The sequence below is a fragment of the Asterias amurensis genome, chromosome 17 (genome assembly GCF_032118995.1).
Source record: "Asterias amurensis chromosome 17, ASM3211899v1".
NCBI classification, from domain to species: domain Eukaryota; kingdom Metazoa; phylum Echinodermata; class Asteroidea; order Forcipulatida; family Asteriidae; genus Asterias; species Asterias amurensis.
In genome coordinates, this window is record NC_092664.1 from 11,665,355 (window position 1) to 11,687,007 (window position 21,653).

The window sequence follows — 21,653 nt, forward strand, 5'->3', positions numbered from 1 at the left end:
AATAATAATAATAATAATAATAGTAGTAACAGTAGTAACAGTAGAAACAGTAGTAACAGTAGTAACAGTAGTAACAGTAGAAACAGTAGTAACAGTAGTAACAGTAGTAACAGTAGTAACAGTAGTAACAGTAGTAACAGTAGTAACAGTAGTAACAGTAGTAACAGTAGTAACAGTAGTAACAGTAGTAACAGTAGTAACAGTAGTTACAGTAGTAACAGTAGTAACAGTAGTAACAGTAGTAACAGTAGTAACAGTAGTAACAGTAGTAACAGTAGTATGCATAAAATAACAAATCTGTAAAATATTTGGCTTAATTGGTCATCGAAACTGCAAGAAAATAATTAAATAAAAAACACCCTTGTTGCACAAAAATGTGTGCTTTCAGATGTCTGAGAAATCTTTCTCAGATTCAATTTTAGTGAGAAATTACCTCTTTCTCAAAAACTATGTTACTTCAGAGGGAGTTGTTTCTCACAATTTTTAATACTGATTTTGGGGTTGAACAAAGAAATATTTACTAGAGTGGGACTCGAGTGACTAGAGTGGAACTTGAACCAACGAACCCCAGATTAACGGCAGGTTTATATTGAATTTTTAATAATAATAAAAATAATAATAATAGTAGTAACAGTAGTAACAGTAGTAACAGTAGTAACAGTAGTAACAGTAGTAACAGTAGTAACAGTAGTAACAGTAGTAACAGTAGTAACAGTAGTAACAGTAGTAACAGTAGTAACAGTAGTAACAGTAGTAACAGTAGGAACAGTAGTAACAGTAGAACAGTAGTATGCATAAAATAACAAATCTGTAAAATATTTGGCTTAATTGGTCATCGAAACTGCAAGAAACTAATTAAATAAAAAACACCCTTGTTGCACATAAATGTGTGCTTTCAGATGTCTGAGAAATCTTTCTCAGATTCAATTTTAGTGAGAAATTACCTTTCTCAAAAACTATGTTACTTCAGAGGGAGTCGTTTCTCACAATTTTTAATACTGTTTTGGGGTTGAACAAAGAAATATTTACTATAGTGGGACTCGAGTGACTAGAGTGGAACTTGAACCATCGAACTCCAGATTAACGGCAGGTTTATATTGAATTTTTAATAATAATAATAATAGTTATAACAGTAGTAACAGTAGTAACAGTAGTAACAGTAGTAACAGTAGTAACAGTGGTAACAGTAGTAACAGTAGTAACAGTAGTAACAGTAGTAACGGTAGTAACAGTAGTAACAGTAGTAACAGTAGTAACAGTAGTAACAGTAGTAACAGTAGTAACAGTAGTAACATTAGTAACAGTAGTAACAGTAGTAACAGTAGTAACAGTAGTAACAGTAGTGTGCATAAAATAACAAATCTGTAAAATATTTGGCTTAATTGGTCATCGAAACTGCAAGAAACTAATTAAATAAAAAACACCCTTGTTGCACATAAATGTGTGCTTTCAGATGTCTGAGAAATCTTTCTCAGATTCAATTTTAGTGAGAAATTACCTTTCTCAAAAACTATGTTACTTCAGAGGGAGTCGTTTCTCACAATTTTTAATACTGTTTTGGGGTTGAACAAAGAAATATTTACTATAGTGGGACTCGAGTGACTAGAGTGGAACTTGAACCAACGAACCCCAGATTAACGGCAGGTTTATATTGAATTTTTAATAATAATAATAATAATAATAATAATAATAGTAGTAACAGTAGTAACAGTAGAAACAGTAGTAACAGTAGTAACAGTAGTAACAGTAGTAACAGTAGTAACAGTAGTAACAGTAGTAACAGTAGTAACCGTAGTAACAGTAGTAACAGTAGTAACAGTAGTAACAGTAGTAACAGTAGTAACAGTAGTTACAGTAGTAACAGTAGTAACAGTAGTAACAGTAGTAACAGTAGTAACAGTAGTAACAGTAGTAACAGTAGTATGCATAAAATAACAAATCTGTAAAATATTTGGCTTAATTGGTCATCGAAACTGCAAGAAAATAATTAAATAAAAAACACCCTTGTTGCACAAAAATGTGTGCTTTCAGATGTCTGAGAAATCTTTCTCAGATTAAATTTTAGTGAGAAATTACCTCTTTCTCAAAAACTATGTTACTTCAGAGGGAGTTGTTTCTCACAATTCTTAATACTGATTTTGGGGTTGAACAAAGAAATATTTACTAGAGTGGGACTCGAGTGACTAGAGTGGAACTTGAACCAACGAACCCCAGATTAACGGCAGGTTTATATTGAATTTTTAATAATAATAAAAATAATAATAGTAGTAACAGTAGTAACAGTAGTAACAGTAGTAACAGTAGTAACAGTAGTAACAGTAGTAACAGTAGTAACAGTAGTAACAGTAGTAACAGTAGTAACAGTAGTAACAGTAGTAACAGTAGTAACAGTAGTAACAGTAGTAACAGTAGTAACAGTAGTAACAGTAGTAACAGTAGTAACAGTAGTAACAGTAGAACAGTAGTATGCATAAAATAACAAATCTGTAAAATATTTGGCTTAATTGGTCATCGAAACTGCAAGAAACTAATTAAATAAAAAACACCCTTGTTGCACAAAAATGTGTGCTTTCAGATGTCTGAGAAATCTTTCTCAGATTCAATTTTAGTGAGAAATTACCTCTTTCTCAAAAACTATGTTACTTCAGAGGGAGTCGTTTCTCACAATTTTTAATACTGATTTTGGGGTTGAACAAAGAAATATTTACTAGAGTGGGACTCGAGTGACTAGAGTGGAACTTGAACCAACGAACCCCAGATTAACGGCAGGTTTATATTGAATTTTTAATAATAATAATAATAATAATAGTAATAACAGTAGTAACAGTAGTAACAGTAGTAACAGTAGTAACAGTAGTAACAGTAGTAACAGTAGTAACAGTTGTAACAGTTGTAACAGTTGAATTTTTAATAATAATAGTAGTAACAGTAGTAACAGTAGTAACAGTAGTAACAGTAGTAACAGTAGTAACAGTAGTAACAGTAGTAACAGTAGTAACAGTAGTAACAGTAGTAACAGTAGTAACAGTAGTAACAGTAGTATGCATAAAATAACAAATCTGTAAAATATTTGGCTTAATTGGTCATCGAAACTGCAAGAAACTAATTAAATAAAAAACACCCTTGTTGCACAAAAATGTGTGCTTTCAGATGTCTGAGAAATCTTTCTCAGATTCAATTTTAGTGAGAAATTACCTCTTTCTCAAAAACTATGTTACTTCAGAGGGAGTCGTTTCTCACAATTTTTAATACTGATTTTGGGGTTGAACAAAGAAATAATTACTAGAGTGGGACTCGAGTGACTAGAGTGGAACTTGAACCAACGAACCCCAGATTAACGGCAGGTTTATATTGAATTTTTAATAATAATAATAATAATAATAGTAATAACAGCAGTAACAGTAGTAACAGTAGTAACAGTAGTAACAGTAGTAACAGTAGTAACAGTAGTAACAGTAGTGTGCATAAAATAACAAATCTGTAAAATATTTGGCTTAATTGGTCATCGAAACTGCAAGAAACTAATTAAATAAAAAACACCCTTGTTGCACAAAAATGTGTGCTTTCAGATGTCTGAGAAATCTTTCTCAGATTCAATTTTAGTGAGAAATTACCTCTCTCAAAAACTATGTTACTTCAGAGGGAGTCGTTTCTCACAATTTTTAATACTGATTTTGGGGTTGAACAAAGAAATATTTACTAGAGTGGGACTCGAGTGACTAGAGTGGACCTTGACCCAACGAACCCCAGATTAACGGCAGGTTTATATTGAATTTTTAATAATAATAATAATAGTAGTAACAGTAGTAACAGTTGTAACAGTAGTAACAGTAGTAACAGTAGTAACAGTAGTAACAGTAGTAACAGTAGTAACAGTAGTAACAGTAGTAACAGTAGTAACAGTAGTAACAGTAGTAACAGTAGTAACAGTAGTAACAGTAGTAACAGTAGTAACAGTAGTAACAGTAGTAACAGTTGTAACAGTTGTAACAGTTGTAACAGTTGTAACAGTAGTAACAGTAGTAACAGTAGTAACAGTAGTAACAGTAGTAACAGTAGTAACAGTAGTAACAGTAGTAACAGTAGTAACAGTAGTAACAGTAGTAACAGTAGTAACAGTAGTAACAGTAGTAACAGTTGTAACAGTTGTAACAGTTGTAACAGTTGTAACAGTTGTAACAGTTGTAACAGTTGTAACAGTAGTAACAGTAGTAACAGTAGTAACAGTAGTAACAGTAGTAACAGTAGTAACAGTAGTAACAGTAGTAACAGTAGTAACAGTAGTAACAGTAGTAACAGTAGTAACAGTAGTAACAGTAGTAACAGTAGTAACATTAGTAACAGTAGTAACAGTAGTAACAGTAGTAACAGTAGTAACAGTAGTGTGCATAAAATAACAAATCTGTAAAATATTTGGCTTAATTGGTCATCGAAACTGCAAGAAACTAATTAAATAAAAAACACCCTTGTTGCACAAAAATGTGTGCTTTCAGATGTCTGAGAAATCTTTCTCAGATTCAATTTTAGTGAGAAATTACCTTTCTCAAAAACTATGTTACTTCAGAGGGAGTCGTTTCTCACAATTTTTAATACTGTTTTGGGGTTGAACAAAGAAATATTTACTAGAGTGGGACTCGAGTGACTAGAGTGGAACTTGAACCAACGAACCCCAGATTAACGGCAGGTTTATATTGAATTTTTAATAATAATAATAATAATAATAATAGTAGTAACAGTAGTAACAGTAGTAACAATAGTAACAGTAGTAACAGTAGTATGCATACAATAACAAATCTGTAGAATATTTGGCTTAATTGGTCATCGAAACTGCAAGAAATTAATTAAATAAAAAACACCCTTGTTGCACAAAAATGTGTGCTTTCAGATGTCTGAGAAATCTTTCTCAGATTCAATTTTAGTGAGAAACTACCTCTTTCTCAAAAACTATGTTACTTCAGAGGGAGTTGTTTCTCACAATTTTTAATACTGATTTTGGGGTTGAACAAAGAAATATTTACTAGAGTGGGACTCGAGTGACTAGAGTGGAACTTGAACCAACGAACCCCAGATTAACGGCAGGTTTATATTGAATTTTTAATAATAATAATAATAATAATAATAATAGTAGTAACAGTAGTAACAGTAGTAACAGTAGTAACAGTAGTAACAGTAGTATGCATACAATAACAAATCTGTAGAATATTTGGCTTAATTGGTCATCGAAACTGCAAGAAAATAATTAAATAAAAAACACCCTTGTTGCACAAAAATGTGTGCTTTCAGATGTCTGAGAAATCTTTCTCAGATTCAATTTTAGTGAGAAACTACCTCTTTCTCAAAAACTATGTTACTTCAGAGGGAGTTGTTTCTCACAATTTTTAATACTGATTTTGGGGTTGAACAAAGAAATATTTACTAGAGTGGGACTCGAGTGACTAGAGTGGAACTTGAACCAACGAACTCCAGATTAACGGCAGGTTTATATTGAATTTTTAATAATAATAATAATAATAATAATAATAATAATAATAATAATAATAATAATAGTAGTAACAGTAGTAACAGTAGTAACAGTAGTAACAGTAGTAACAGTAGTAACAGTGGTAACAGTAGTAACAGTAGTAACAGTAGTAACAGTAGTAACGGTAGTAACAGTAGTAACAGTAGTAACAGTAGTAACAGTAGTAACAGTAGTAACAGTAGTAACAGTAGTAACATTAGTAACAGTAGTAACAGTAGTAACAGTAGTAACAGTAGTAACAGTAGTAACAGTAGTGTGCATAAAATAACAAATCTGTAAAATATTTGGCTTAATTGGTCATCGAAACTGCAAGAAACTAATTAAATAAAAAACACCCTTGTTGCACATAAATGTGTGCTTTCAGATGTCTGAGAAATCTTTCTCAGATTCAATTTTAGTGAGAAATTACCTTTCTCAAAAACTATGTTACTTCAGAGGGAGTCGTTTCTCACAATTTTTAATACTGTTTTGGGGTTGAACAAAGAAATATTTACTATAGTGGGACTCGAGTGACTAGAGTGGAACTTGAACCAACGAACTCCAGATTAACGGCAGGTTTATATTGAATTTTTAATAATAATAATAATAGTTATAACAGTAGTAACAGTAGTAACAGTAGTAACAGTAGTAACAGTAGTAACAGTGGTAACAGTAGTAACAGTAGTAACAGTAGTAACAGTAGTAACGGTAGTAACAGTAGTAACAGTAGTAACAGTAGTAACAGTAGTAACAGTAGTAACAGTAGTAACAGTAGTAACATTAGTAACAGTAGTAACAGTAGTAACAGTAGTAACAGTAGTAACAGTAGTGTGCATAAAATAACAAATCTGTAAAATATTTGGCTTAATTGGTCATCGAAACTGCAAGAAACTAATTAAATAAAAAACACCCTTGTTGCACATAAATGTGTGCTTTCAGATGTCTGAGAAATCTTTCTCAGATTCAATTTAAGTGAGAAATTACCTTTCTCAAAAACTATGTTACTTCAGAGGGAGTCGTTTCTCACAATTTTTAATACTGTTTTGGGGTTGAACAAAGAAATATTTACTATAGTGGGACTCGAGTGACTAGAGTGGAACTTGAACCAACGAACCCCAGATTAACGGCAGGTTTATATTGAATTTTTAATAATAATAATAATAATAATAATAATAGTAGTAACAGTAGTAACAGTAGAAACAGTAGTAACAGTAGTAACAGTAGTAACAGTAGTAACAGTAGTAACAGTAGTAACAGTAGTAACAGTAGTAACAGTAGTAACAGTAGTAACAGTAGTAACAGTAGTAACAGTAGTTACAGTAGTAACAGTAGTAACAGTAGTAACAGTAGTAACAGTAGTAACAGTAGTAACAGTAGTAACAGTAGTATGCATAAAATAACAAATCTGTAAAATATTTGGCTTAATTGGTCATCGAAACTGCAAGAAAATAATTAAATAAAAAACACCCTTGTTGCACAAAAATGTGTGCTTTCAGATGTCTGAGAAATCTTTCTCAGATTCAATTTTAGTGAGAAATTACCTCTTTCTCAAAAACTATGTTACTTCAGAGGGAGTTGTTTCTCACAATTCTTAATACTGATTTTGGGGTTGAACAAAGAAATATTTACTAGAGTGGGACTCGAGTGACTAGAGTGGAACTTGAACCAACGAACCCCAGATTAACGGCAGGTTTATATTGAATTTTTAATAATAATAAAAATAATAATAGTAGTAACAGTAGTAACAGTAGTAACAGTAGTAACAGTAGTAACAGTAGTAACAGTAGTAACAGTAGTAACAGTAGTAACAGTAGTAACAGTAGTATGCATAAAATAACAAATCTGTAAAATATTTGGCTTAATTGGTCATCGAAACTGCAAGAAAATAATTAAATAAAAAACACCCTTGTTGCACAAAAATGTGTGCTTTCAGATGTCTGAGAAATCTTTCTCAGATTCAATTTTAGTGAGAAACTACCTCTTTCTCAAAAACTATGTTACTTCAGAGGGAGTTGTTTCTCACAATTTTTAATACTGATTTTGGGGTTGAACAAAGAAATATTTACTAGAGTGGGACTCGAGTGACTAGAGTGGAACTTGAACCAACGAACCCCAGATTAACGGCAGGTTTATATTGAATTTTTAATAATAATAATAATAATAATAATAGTAGTAACAGTAGTAACAGTAGTAACAGTAGTAACAGTAGTAACAGTAGTAACAGTAGTAACAGTAGTAACAGTAGTAACAGTAGTAACAGTAGTAACAGTAGTAACAGTTGTAACAGTTGTAACAGTTGTAACAGTTGTAACAGTTGTAACAGTTGTAACAGTAGTAACAGTAGTAACAGTAGTAACAGTAGTAACAGTAGTAACAGTAGTAACAGTAGTAACAGTAGTAACAGTAGTAACAGTAGTAACAGTAGTAACAGTAGTAACAGTAGTAACAGTAGTAACAGTAGTAACAGTAGTAACAGTAGTAACAGTAGTAACAGTAGTAACAGTAGTAACAGTAGTAACAGTAGTGTGCATAAAATAACAAATCTGTAAAATATTTGGCTTAATTGGTCATCGAAACTGCAAGAAACTAATTAAATAAAAAACACCCTTGTTGCACAAAAATGTGTGCTTTCAGATGTCTGAGAAATCTTTCTCAGATTCAATTTTAGTGAGAAATTACCTTTCTCAAAAACTATGTTACTTCAGAGGGAGTCGTTTCTCACAATTTTTAATACTGTTTTGGGGTTGAACAAAGAAATATTTACTAGAGTGGGACTCGAGTGACTAGAGTGGAACTTGAACCAACGAACCCCAGATTAACGGCAGGTTTATATTGAATTTTTAATAATAATAATAATAATAATAATAGTAGTAACAGTAGTAACAGTAGTAACAATAGTAACAGTAGTAACAGTAGTATGCATACAATAACAAATCTGTAGAATATTTGGCTTAATTGGTCATCGAAACTGCAAGAAAATAATTAAATAAAAAACACCCTTGTTGCACAAAAATGTGTGCTTTCAGATGTCTGAGAAATCTTTCTCAGATTCAATTTTAGTGAGAAACTACCTCTTTCTCAAAAACTATGTTACTTCAGAGGGAGTTGTTTCTCACAATTTTTAATACTGATTTTGGGGTTGAACAAAGAAATATTTACTAGAGTGGGACTCGAGTGACTAGAGTGGAACTTGAACCAACGAACCCCAGATTAACGGCAGGTTTATATTGAATTTTTAATAATAATAATAATAATAATAATAGTAGTAACAGTAGTAACAGTAGTAACAGTAGTAACAGTAGTAACAGTAGTATGCATACAATAACAAATCTGTAGAATATTTGGCTTAATTGGTCATCGAAACTGCAAGAAAATAATTAAATAAAAAACACCCTTGTTGCACAAAAATGTGTGCTTTCAGATGTCTGAGAAATCTTTCTCAGATTCAATTTTAGTGAGAAACTACCTCTTTCTCAAAAACTATGTTACTTCAGAGGGAGTTGTTTCTCACAATTTTTAATACTGATTTTGGGGTTGAACAAAGAAATATTTACTAGAGTGGGACTCGAGTGACTAGAGTGGAACTTGAACCAACGAACCCCAGATTAACGGCAGGTTTATATTGAATTTTTAATAATAATAATAATAATAATAATAGTAGTAACAGTAGTAACAGTAGTAACAGTAGTAACAGTAGTAACAGTAGTATGCATACAATAACAAATCTGTAGAATATTTGGCTTAATTGGTCATCGAAACTGCAAGAAAATAATTAAATAAAAAACACCCTTGTTGCACAAAAATGTGTGCTTTCAGATGTCTGAGAAATCTTTCTCAGATTCAATTTTAGTGAGAAACTACCTCTTTCTCAAAAACTATGTTACTTCAGAGGGAGTTGTTTCTCACAATTTTTAATACTGATTTTGGGGTTGAACAAAGAAATATTTACTAGAGTGGGACTCGAGTGACTAGAGTGGAACTTGAACCAACGAACCCCAGATTAACGGCAGGTTTATATTGAATTTTTAATAATAATAATAAAAATAATAATAGTAGTAACAGTAGTAACAGTAGTAACAGTAGTAACAGTAGTAACATTAGTATGCATACAATAACAAATCTGTAGAATATTTGGCTTAATTGGTCATCGAAACTGCAAGAAAATAATTAAATAAAAAACACCCTTGTTGCACAAAAATGTGTGCTTTCAGATGTCTGAGAAATCTTTCTCAGATTCAATTTTAGTGAGAAACTACCTCTTTCTCAAAAACTATGTTACTTCAGAGGGAGTTGTTTCTCACAATTTTTAATACTGATTTTGGGGTTGAACAAAGAAATATTTACTAGAGTGGGACTCGAGTGACTAGAGTGGAACTTGAACCAACGAACTCCAGATTAACGGCAGGTTTATATTGAATTTTTAATAATAATAATAATAATAATAATAATAATAATAATAATAATAATAGTAGTAACAGTAGTAACAGTAGTAACAGTAGTAACAGTAGTAACAGTAGTAACAGTGGTAACAGTAGTAACAGTAGTAACAGTAGTAACAGTAGTAACGGTAGTAACAGTAGTAACAGTAGTAACAGTAGTAACAGTAGTAACAGTAGTAACAGTAGTAACAGTAGTAACATTAGTAACAGTAGTAACAGTAGTAACAGTAGTAACAGTAGTAACAGTAGTAACAGTAGTGTGCATAAAATAACAAATCTGTAAAATATTTGGCTTAATTGGTCATCGAAACTGCAAGAAACTAATTAAATAAAAAACACCCTTGTTGCACATAAATGTGTGCTTTCAGATGTCTGAGAAATCTTTCTCAGATTCAATTTTAGTGAGAAATTACCTTTCTCAAAAACTATGTTACTTCAGAGGGAGTCGTTTCTCACAATTTTTAATACTGTTTTGGGGTTGAACAAAGAAATATTTACTATAGTGGGACTCGAGTGACTAGAGTGGAACTTGAACCAACGAACTCCAGATTAACGGCAGGTTTATATTGAATTTTTAATAATAATAATAATAGTTATAACAGTAGTAACAGTAGTAACAGTAGTAACAGTAGTAACAGTAGTAACAGTGGTAACAGTAGTAACAGTAGTAACAGTAGTAACAGTAGTAACGGTAGTAACAGTAGTAACAGTAGTAACAGTAGTAACAGTAGTAACAGTAGTAACAGTAGTAACAGTAGTAACATTAGTAACAGTAGTAACAGTAGTAACAGTAGTAACAGTAGTAACAGTAGTGTGCATAAAATAACAAATCTGTAAAATATTTGGCTTAATTGGTCATCGAAACTGCAAGAAACTAATTAAATAAAAAACACCCTTGTTGCACATAAATGTGTGCTTTCAGATGTCTGAGAAATCTTTCTCAGATTCAATTTTAGTGAGAAATTACCTTTCTCAAAAACTATGTTACTTCAGAGGGAGTCGTTTCTCACAATTTTTAATACTGTTTTGGGGTTGAACAAAGAAATATTTACTATAGTGGGACTCGAGTGACTAGAGTGGAACTTGAACCAACGAACCCCAGATTAACGGCAGGTTTATATTGAATTTTTAATAATAATAATAATAATAATAATAATAGTAGTAACAGTAGTAACAGTAGAAACAGTAGTAACAGTAGTAACAGTAGTAACAGTAGTAACAGTAGTAACAGTAGTAACAGTTGTAACAGTAGTAACAGTAGTAACAGTAGTAACAGTAGTAACAGTAGTAACAGTAGTAACAGTAGTTACAGTAGTAACAGTAGTAACAGTAGTAACAGTAGTAACAGTAGTAACAGTAGTAACAGTAGTAACAGTAGTGTGCATAAAATAACAAATCTGTAAAATATTTGGCTTAATTGGTCATCGAAACTGCAAGAAACTAATTAAATAAAAAACACCCTTGTTGCACATAAATGTGTGCTTTCAGATGTCTGAGAAATCTTTCTCAGATTCAATTTTAGTGAGAAATTACCTTTCTCAAAAACTATGTTACTTCAGAGGGAGTCGTTTCTCACAATTTTTAATACTGTTTTGGGGTTGAACAAAGAAATATTTACTATAGTGGGACTCGAGTGACTAGAGTGGAACTTGAACCAACGAACCCCAGATTAACGGCAGGTTTATATTGAATTTTTAATAATAATAATAATAATAATAATAATAGTAGTAACAGTAGTAACAGTAGTAACAGTAGTAACAGAAGTAACAGTAGTATGCATAAAATAACAAATCTGTAGAATATTTGGCTTAATTGGTCATCGAAACTGCAAGAAAATAATTAAATAAAAAACACCCTTGTTGCACAAAAATGTGTGCTTTCAGATGTCTGAGAAATCTTTCTCAGATTCAATTTTAGTGAGAAACTACCTCTTTCTCAAACACTATGTTACTTCAGAGGGAGTTGTTTCTCACAATTTTTAATACTGATTTTGGGGTTGAACAAAGAAATATTTACTAGAGTGGGACTCGAGTGACTAGAGTGGAACTTGAACCAACGAACTCCAGATTAACGGCAGGTTTATTTTGAATTTTTAATAATAATAATAATAATAATAATAATAATAATAATAATAATAGTAGTAACAGTAGTAACAGTAGTAACAGTAGTAACAGTAGTAACAGTAGTAACAGTGGTAACAGTAGTAACAGTAGCAACAGTAGTAACAGTAGTAACGGTAGTAACAGTAGTAACAGTAGTAACAGTAGTAACAGTAGTAACAGTAGTAACAGTAGTAACATTAGTAACAGTAGTAACAGTAGTAACAGTAGTAACAGTAGTGTGCATAAAATAACAAATCTGTAAAATATTTGGCTTAATTGGTCATCGAAACTGCAAGAAACTAATTAAATAAAAAACACCCTTGTTGCACATAAATGTGTGCTTTCAGATGTCTGAGAAATCTTTCTCAGATTCAATTTTAGTGAGAAATTACCTTTCTCAAAAACTATGTTACTTCAGAGGGAGTCGTTTCTCACAATTTTTAATACTGTTTTGGGGTTGAACAAAGAAATATTTACTATAGTGGGACTCGAGTGACTAGAGTGGAACTTGAACCAACGAACTCCAGATTAACGGCAGGTTTATATTGAATTTTTAGTAATAATAATAATAGTAATAACAGTAGTAACAGTAGTAACAGTAGTAACAGTAGTAACAGTAGTAACAGTGGTAACAGTAGTAACAGTAGTAACAGTAGTAACAGTAGTAACGGTAGTAACAGTAGTAACAGTAGTAACAGTAGTAACAGTAGTAACAGTAGTAACAGTAGTAACAGTAGTAACAGTAGTAACATTAGTAACAGTAGTAACAGTAGTAACAGTAGTAACAGTAGTAACAGTAGTGTGCATAAAATAACAAATCTGTAAAATATTTGGCTTAATTGGTCATCGAAACTGCAAGAAACTAATTAAATAAAAAACACCGTTGTTGCACATAAATGTGTGCTTTCAGATGTCTGAGAAATCTTTCTCAGATTCAATTTTAGTGAGAAATTACCTTTCTCAAAAACTATGTTACTTCAGAGGGAGTCGTTTCTCACAATTTTTAATACTGTTTTGGGGTTGAACAAAGAAATATTTACTATAGTGGGACTCGAGTGACTAGAGTGGAACTTGAACCAACGAACCCCAGATTAACGGCAGGTTTATATTGAATTTTTAATAATAATAATAATAATAATAATAGTAGTAACAGTAGTAACAGTAGAAACAGTAGTAACAGTAGTAACAGTAGTAACAGTAGAAACAGTAGTAACAGTAGTAACAGTAGTAACAGTAGTAACAGTAGTAACAGTAGTAACAGTAGTAACAGTAGTAACAGTAGTAACAGTAGTAACAGTAGTAACAGTAGTAACAGTAGTAACAGTAGTAACAGTAGTTACAGTAGTAACAGTAGTAACAGTAGTAACAGTAGTAACAGTAGTAACAGTAGTAACAGTAGTAACAGTAGTATGCATAAAATAACAAATCTGTAAAATATTTGGCTTAATTGGTCATCGAAACTGCAAGAAAATAATTAAATAAAAAACACCCTTGTTGCACAAAAATGTGTGCTTTCAGATGTCTGAGAAATCTTTCTCAGATTCAATTTTAGTGAGAAATTACCTCTTTCTCAAAAACTATGTTACTTCAGAGGGAGTTGTTTCTCACAATTTTTAATACTGATTTTGGGGTTGAACAAAGAAATATTTACTAGAGTGGGACTCGAGTGACTAGAGTGGAACTTGAACCAACGAACCCCAGATTAACGGCAGGTTTATATTGAATTTTTAATAATAATAAAAATAATAATAATAGTAGTAACAGTAGTAACAGTAGTAACAGTAGTAACAGTAGTAACAGTAGTAACAGTAGTAACAGTAGTAACAGTAGTAACAGTAGTAACAGTAGTAACAGTAGTAACAGTAGTAACAGTAGTAACAGTAGTAACAGTAGTAACAGTAGGAACAGTAGTAACAGTAGAACAGTAGTATGCATAAAATAACAAATCTGTAAAATATTTGGCTTAATTGGTCATCGAAACTGCAAGAAACTAATTAAATAAAAAACACCCTTGTTGCACATAAATGTGTGCTTTCAGATGTCTGAGAAATCTTTCTCAGATTCAATTTTAGTGAGAAATTACCTTTCTCAAAAACTATGTTACTTCAGAGGGAGTCGTTTCTCACAATTTTTAATACTGTTTTGGGGTTGAACAAAGAAATATTTACTATAGTGGGACTCGAGTGACTAGAGTGGAACTTGAACCATCGAACTCCAGATTAACGGCAGGTTTATATTGAATTTTTAATAATAATAATAATAGTTATAACAGTAGTAACAGTAGTAACAGTAGTAACAGTAGTAACAGTAGTAACAGTGGTAACAGTAGTAACAGTAGTAACAGTAGTAACAGTAGTAACGGTAGTAACAGTAGTAACAGTAGTAACAGTAGTAACAGTAGTAACAGTAGTAACAGTAGTAACAGTAGTAACATTAGTAACAGTAGTAACAGTAGTAACAGTAGTAACAGTAGTAACAGTAGTGTGCATAAAATAACAAATCTGTAAAATATTTGGCTTAATTGGTCATCGAAACTGCAAGAAACTAATTAAATAAAAAACACCCTTGTTGCACATAAATGTGTGCTTTCAGATGTCTGAGAAATCTTTCTCAGATTCAATTTTAGTGAGAAATTACCTTTCTCAAAAACTATGTTACTTCAGAGGGAGTCGTTTCTCACAATTTTTAATACTGTTTTGGGGTTGAACAAAGAAATATTTACTGTAGTGGGACTCGAGTGACTAGAGTGGAACTTGAACCAACGAACCCCAGATTAACGGCAGGTTTATATTGAATTTTTAATAATAATAATAATAATAATAATAATAATAGTAGTAACAGTAGTAACAGTAGAAACAGTAGTAACAGTAGTAACAGTAGTAACAGTAGTAACAGTAGTAACAGTAGTAACAGTAGTAACAGTAGTAACAGTAGTAACAGTAGTAACAGTAGTAACAGTAGTAACAGTAGTAACAGTAGTTACAGTAGTAACAGTAGTAACAGTAGTAACAGTAGTAACAGTAGTAACAGTAGTAACAGTAGTAACAGTAGTATGCATAAAATAACAAATCTGTAAAATATTTGGCTTAATTGGTCATCGAAACTGCAAGAAAATAATTAAATAAAAAACACCCTTGTTGCACAAAAATGTGTGCTTTCAGATGTCTGAGAAATCTTTCTCAGATTAAATTTTAGTGAGAAATTACCTCTTTCTCAAAAACTATGTTACTTCAGAGGGAGTTGTTTCTCACAATTCTTAATACTGATTTTGGGGTTGAACAAAGAAATATTTACTAGAGTGGGACTCGAGTGACTAGAGTGGAACTTGAACCAACGAACCCCAGATTAACGGCAGGTTTATATTGAATTTTTAATAATAATAAAAATAATAATAGTAGTAACAGTAGTAACAGTAGTAACAGTAGTAACAGTAGTAACAGTAGTAACAGTAGTAACAGTAGTAACAGTAGTAACAGTAGTAACAGCAGTAACAGCAGTAACAGCAGTAACAGCAGTAAGAGCAGTAACAGCAGTAACAGCAGTAACAGCAGTAACAGCAGTAACAGCAGTAACAGCAGTAACAGCAGTAACAGCAGTAACAGCAGTAACAGCAGTAACAGCAGTAACAGTAGTAACAGTAGTAACAGTAGTAACAGTAGTAACAGTAGTAACAGTAGTAACAGTAGTAACAGTAGTAACAGTAGTATGCATAAAATAACAAATCTGTAAAATATTTGGCTTAATTGGTCATCGAAACTGCAAGAAACTAATTAAATAAAAAACACCCTTGTTGCACAAAAATGTGTGCTTTCATATGTCTGAGAAATCTTTCTCAGATTCAATTTTAGTGAGAAATTACCTCTTTCTCAAAAACTATGTTACTTCAGAGGGAGTCGTTTCTCACAATTTTTAAAACTGATTTTGGGGTTGAACAAAGAAATATTTACTAGAGTGGGACTCGAGTGACTAGAGTGGAACTTGAACCAACGAACTCCAGATTAACGGCAGGTTTATATTGAATTTTTAATAATAATAATAATAATAATAATAATAATAATAATAATAATAATAATAATAATAGTAGTAACAGTAGTAACAGTAGTAACAGTAGTAACAGTAGTAACAGTAGTAACAGTAGTAACAGTAGTAACAGTAGTAACAGTAGTAACAGTAGTAACAGTAGTAACAGTAGTAACAGTAGTAACAGTAGTAACAGTAGTAACAGTAGTATGCATAAAATAACAAATCTGTAAAATATTTGGCTTAATTGGTCATCGAAACTGCAAGAAACTAATTAAATAAAAAACACCCTTGTTGCACAAAAATGTGTGCTTTCAGATGTCTGAGAAATCTTTCTCAGATTCAATTTTAGTGAGAAATTACCTCTTTCTCAAAAACTGTTACTTCAGAGGGAGTCGTTTCTCACAATTTTTAATACTGATTTTGGGGTTGAACAAAGAAATATTTACTAGAGTGGGACTCGAGTGACTAGAGTGGAACTTGAACCAACGAACCCCAGATTAACGGCAGGTTTATATTGAATTTTTAATAATAATAATAATAATAATAATAATAGTAATAACAGTAGTAACAGTAGTAACAGTAGTAACAGTAGTAACAGTAGTAACAGTAGTAACAGTAGTAACAGTAGTAACAGTAGTAACAGTAGTAACAGTAGTAACAGTAGTAACAGTAGTAACAGTAGTAACAGTAGTAACAGTAGTAACAGTAGTATGCATAAAATAACAAATCTGTAAAATATTTGGCTTAATTGGTCATCGAAACTGCAAGAAACTAATTAAATAAAAAACACCCTTGTTGCACAAAAATGTGTGCTTTCAGATGTCTGAGAAATCTTTCTCAGATTCAATTTTAGTGAGAAATTACCTCTTTCTCAAAAACTATGTTACTTCAGAGGGAGTTGTTTCTCACAATTTTTAATACTGATTTTGGGGTTGAACAAAGAAATATTTACTAGAGTGGGACTCGAGTGACTAGAGTGGAACTTGAACCAACGAACTCCAGATTAACGGCAGGTTTATATTGAATTTTTAATAATAATAATAATAATAATAATAATAATAGTAGTAACAGTAGTAACAGTAGTAACAGTAGTAACAGTAGTGACAGTAGTAACAGTAGTAACAGTAGTAACAGTAGTAACAGTAGTAACAGTAGTAACAGTTGTAACAGTTGTAACAGTTGTAACAGTAGTAACAGTAGTAACAGTAGTAACAGTAGTAACATTAGTAACAGTAGTAACAGTAGTAACAGTAGTAACAGTAGTAACAGTAGTAACAGTAGTAACAGTTGTAACAGTTGTAACAGTTGTAACAGTAGTAACAGTAGTAACAGTAGTAACAGTAGTAACAGTAGTATGCATAAAATAACAAATCTGTAGAATATTTGGCTTAATTGGTCATCGAAACTGCAAGAAAATAATTAAATAAAAAACACCCTTGTTGCACAAAAATGTGTGCTTTCAGATGTCTGAGAAATCTTTCTCAGATTCAATTTTAGTGAGAAATTACCTCTTTCTCAAAAACTATGTTACTTCAGAGGGAGTCGTTTCTCACAATTTTTAATACTGATTTTGGGGTTGAACAAAGAAATATTTACTAGAGTGGGACTCGAGTGACTAGAGTGGAACTTGAACCAACGAACCCCAGATTAACGGCAGGTGTATATTGAATTTTTAATAATAATAATAATAGTAGTAACAGTAGTAACAGTAGTAACAGTAGTAACAGTAGTAACAGTAGTAACAGTAGTAACAGTAGTAACAGTAGTATGCATAAAATAACAAATCTGTAGAATATTTGGCTTAATTGGTCATCGAAACTGCAAGTAGTAGTAACAGTAGTAACAGTAGTAACAGTAGTAACAGTAGTAACAGTAGTAACAGTAGTAACAGTAGTAACAGTAGTAACAGTAGTAACAGTAGTAACAGTTGTAACAGTAGTAACAGTAGTAACAGTAGTAACAGTAACAGTAGTAACAGTAGTAACAGTAGTAACAGTTGTAACAGTTGTAACAGTTGTAACAGTAGTAACAGTAGTAACAGTAGTAACAGTAGTAACAGTAGTAACAGTAGTAACAGTAGTAACAGTAGTAACAGTGGTAACAGTGGTAACAGTGGTAACAGTGGTAACAGTGGTAACAGTGGTAACAGTGGTAACAGTAGTAACAGTAGTAACAGTAGTAACAGTAGTAACAGTAGTAACAGTAGTAACAGTAGTAACAGTAGTAACAGTAGTAACAGTAGTAACAGTAGTAACAGTTGTAACAGTTGTAACAGTAGTAACAGTAGTAACAGTAGTAACAGTAGTAACATTAGTAACAGTAGTAACAGTAGTAACAGTAGTAACAGTAGTAACAGTAGTAACAGTAGTAACAGTTGTAACAGTTGTAACAGTTGTAACAGTAGTAACAGTAGTAACAGTAGTAACAGTAGTAACAGTAGTAACAGTAGTAACAGTAGTATGCATAAAATAACAAATCTGTAGAATATTTGGCTTAATTGGTCATCGAAACTGCAAGAAAATAATTAAATAAAAAACACCCCTGTTGCACAAAAATGTGTGCTTTCAGATGACTGAGAAATCTTTCTCAGATTCAATTTTAGTGAGAAATTACCTCTTTCTCAAAAACTATGTTACTTCAGAAGGAGTCGTTTCTCACAATTTTTAATACTGATTTTGGGGTTGAACAAAGAAATATTTACTAGAGTGGGACTCGAGTGACTAGAGTGGAACTTGAACCAACGAACCCCAGATTAACGGCAGGTGTATATTGAATTTTTAATAATAATAATAATAATAATAGTAGTAACAGTAGTAACAGTAGTAACAGTAGTAACAGTAGTAACAGTAGTAACAGTAGTAACAGTAGTAACAGTAGTATGCATAAAATAACAAATCTGTAGAATATTTGGCTTAATTGGTCATCGAAACTGCAAGTAGTAGTAACAGTAGTAACAGTAGTAACAGTAGTAACAGTAGTAACAGTAGTAACAGTAGTAACAGTAGTAACAGTAGTAACAGTAGTAACAGTTGTAACAGTTGTAACAGTAGTAACAGTAGTAACAGTAGTAACAGTAACAGTAGTAACAGTAGTAACAGTAGTAACAGTTGTAACAGTTGTAACAGTTGTAACAGTTGTAACAGTAGTAACAGTAGTAACAGTAGTAACAGTAGTAACAGTAGTAACAGTAGTAACAGTAGTAACAGTAGTAACAGTGGTAACAGTAGTAACAGTAGTAACAGTAGTAACAGTAGTAACAGTAGTAACAGTAGTAACAGTAGTAACAGTAGTAACAGTAGTAACAGCAGTAACAGTAGTAACAGTAGTAACAGTAGTATGCATAAAATAACAAATCTGTAGAATATTTGGCTTAATTGGTCATCGAAACTGCAAGAAACTAATTAAATAAAAAACACCCTTGTTGCACAAAAATGTGTGCTTTCAGATGTCTGAGAAATCTTTCTCAGATTCAATTTTAGTGAGAAATTACCTCTTTCTCAAAAACTATGTTACTTCAGAGGGAGTCGTTTCTCACAATTTTTAATACTGATTTTGGGGTTGAACAAAGAAATATTTACTAGAGTGGGACTCGAGTGACTATAATGGAACTTGAACCAACAAACCCCAGATTAACGGCAGGTTTATATTGAATTTTTAATAATAATAATAATAATAATAGTAATAACAGTAGTAACAGTAGTAACAGTAGTAACAGTAGTAACAGTAGTAACAGTAGTAACAGTAGTAACAGTAGTAACAGTAGTAACAGTAGTAACAGTAGTAACAGTAGTAACAGTAGTAACAGTAGTAACAGTAGTAACAGTAGTAACAGTAGTAACAGTAGTGACAGTAGTGACAGTAGTGACAGTAGTGACAGTAGTGACAGTAGTGACAGTAGTAACAGTAGTAACAGTAGTAACAGTAGTAACAGTTGTAACAGTTGTAACAGTAGTAACAGTAGTAACAGTAGTAACAGTAACAGTAGTAACAGTAGTAACAGTAGTAACAGTTGTAACCTCTTTCTCAAAAACGGTTACTTCAGATGGAGCCGTTTCTCACAATGTTTTATACTATCAACAGCTCTCCATTACTTGTTACCAAGTAAGCTTTTATGCTCACAATTAAATGAGTAATTACCAATGGTGTCCAGTGCCCTTAAATCAACATAATAATAATAATAATAATAATAAGACTTGTAATGCGCACATATCCACCCTGCTGGGTGTTCAAGGCGCAGTAAAACCAAAACAAAACAAAAACAAAACACAACACAAAGAAAAACAGACACAACAAAATTAGTCATTGAAAACCTGTGACATAAGATAAGTTTTGAGAAGAGACTTGAATTTTGCAGTACAAACACAAGATCGAAGATTAAGTGGTAGAGAGTTCCAGATGCGTGGCGCAGCTGAAGAAAAAGACCTGTCACCCCATGAGTGTCGAGACTTGGGTTCAATGAGGAGAAGCATAGAACTTGATCGAAGATTCCTGGATGGAGTGTAAACGTGAAGCAGTTCAGAAATATAGTGGGGAGCTTTGCCATTAAGAGCTTTGTGGACAATGAGCATCAGCTTGAAGATGATTCGTTGAGAGATAGGCAGCCAGTGTAGTTGTTTCAGAATGGGGGTGATAGAACAGGATTTTCTAGACAGTGTCACAATGCGGGCAGCAGTATTTTGGAGCCGTTGAAGTCGGGAAATCTGGTTGTTAGGAAGACTGTAGAGAAGAGCATTGCCGTTGTCAAGACGAGAAGTAACAAATGCGTGAATGACCTTTTCAGTGGCACTTTTGTCCAAGTACTTGCGAATCTTACCTATATTCCTGATGTGATATGATGATAAACGAACAATGTTGTTGATGTGTGGCTGAAGTGTCATCGATGAATCAAAAATAACCCCTAAGTTCCGAGCTTTCAGCGAGGGAGCTATCCGAGCATCACCGATGGAGATGTATGGCACTGAAACCTTAGTTAACTGTTGACGTGACCCAAATAGAAGGAACTCTGTCTTATCATCATTTAACTTCAGGAAGTTTTGTTGTGTCCAACGTCGAATCTCTTGGATGCATTTCTCAAGTCTTGCAATAGATGCATTGGCGTTTTCTTGAGAAGATTTAAACGTGATGTATAGCTGAGTGTCGTCTGCGTACACATGGTAATTCAGATTAAATTTCAGGATGATGTCACGAATCGGTAAAGTGTATAGCGTAAACCACTGCGGGCCGAGTACCGACCCCTGTGGCACAGAGTAGTTCAAAACAACAGGGTCGGATATCGCGGTGCCAATACATACATGCTGAGTTCTATTGTAGAGATACGATTTGCACCATGCTAGGGCTGTGTCCTCTATGCCAAGGTGATTCTGGAGCCGAGAGAGAAGGATGTTGTGATCGACAGTGTCAAAAGCAGCACTCAAGTCTAGCAGGACTAGTGCTGTTAGGTTACCATTGTCCATTGCAGAGAGAATATCGTTGCTCACACGGACTAGTGCAGCCTCGGTCCCATGGAAAGGCTTGTATGCTGACTGGAACACGTCGGACAGGTTGAAAGTATGAATGTGATCAGAAATACGTGATGAAACTACTCGTTCG

General features: G+C 32.6%; 1 protein-coding gene across 1 annotated transcript in view; it reads right to left on the bottom strand.

The window, feature by feature from the left end:
- LOC139950112 (tRNA (cytosine(38)-C(5))-methyltransferase-like) overlaps positions 1-21,653 on the bottom strand; it is a 100,557-nt gene that overhangs the window by 75,520 nt on the left and 3,384 nt on the right. The gene's annotated exons all lie outside the window — the stretch shown is intronic.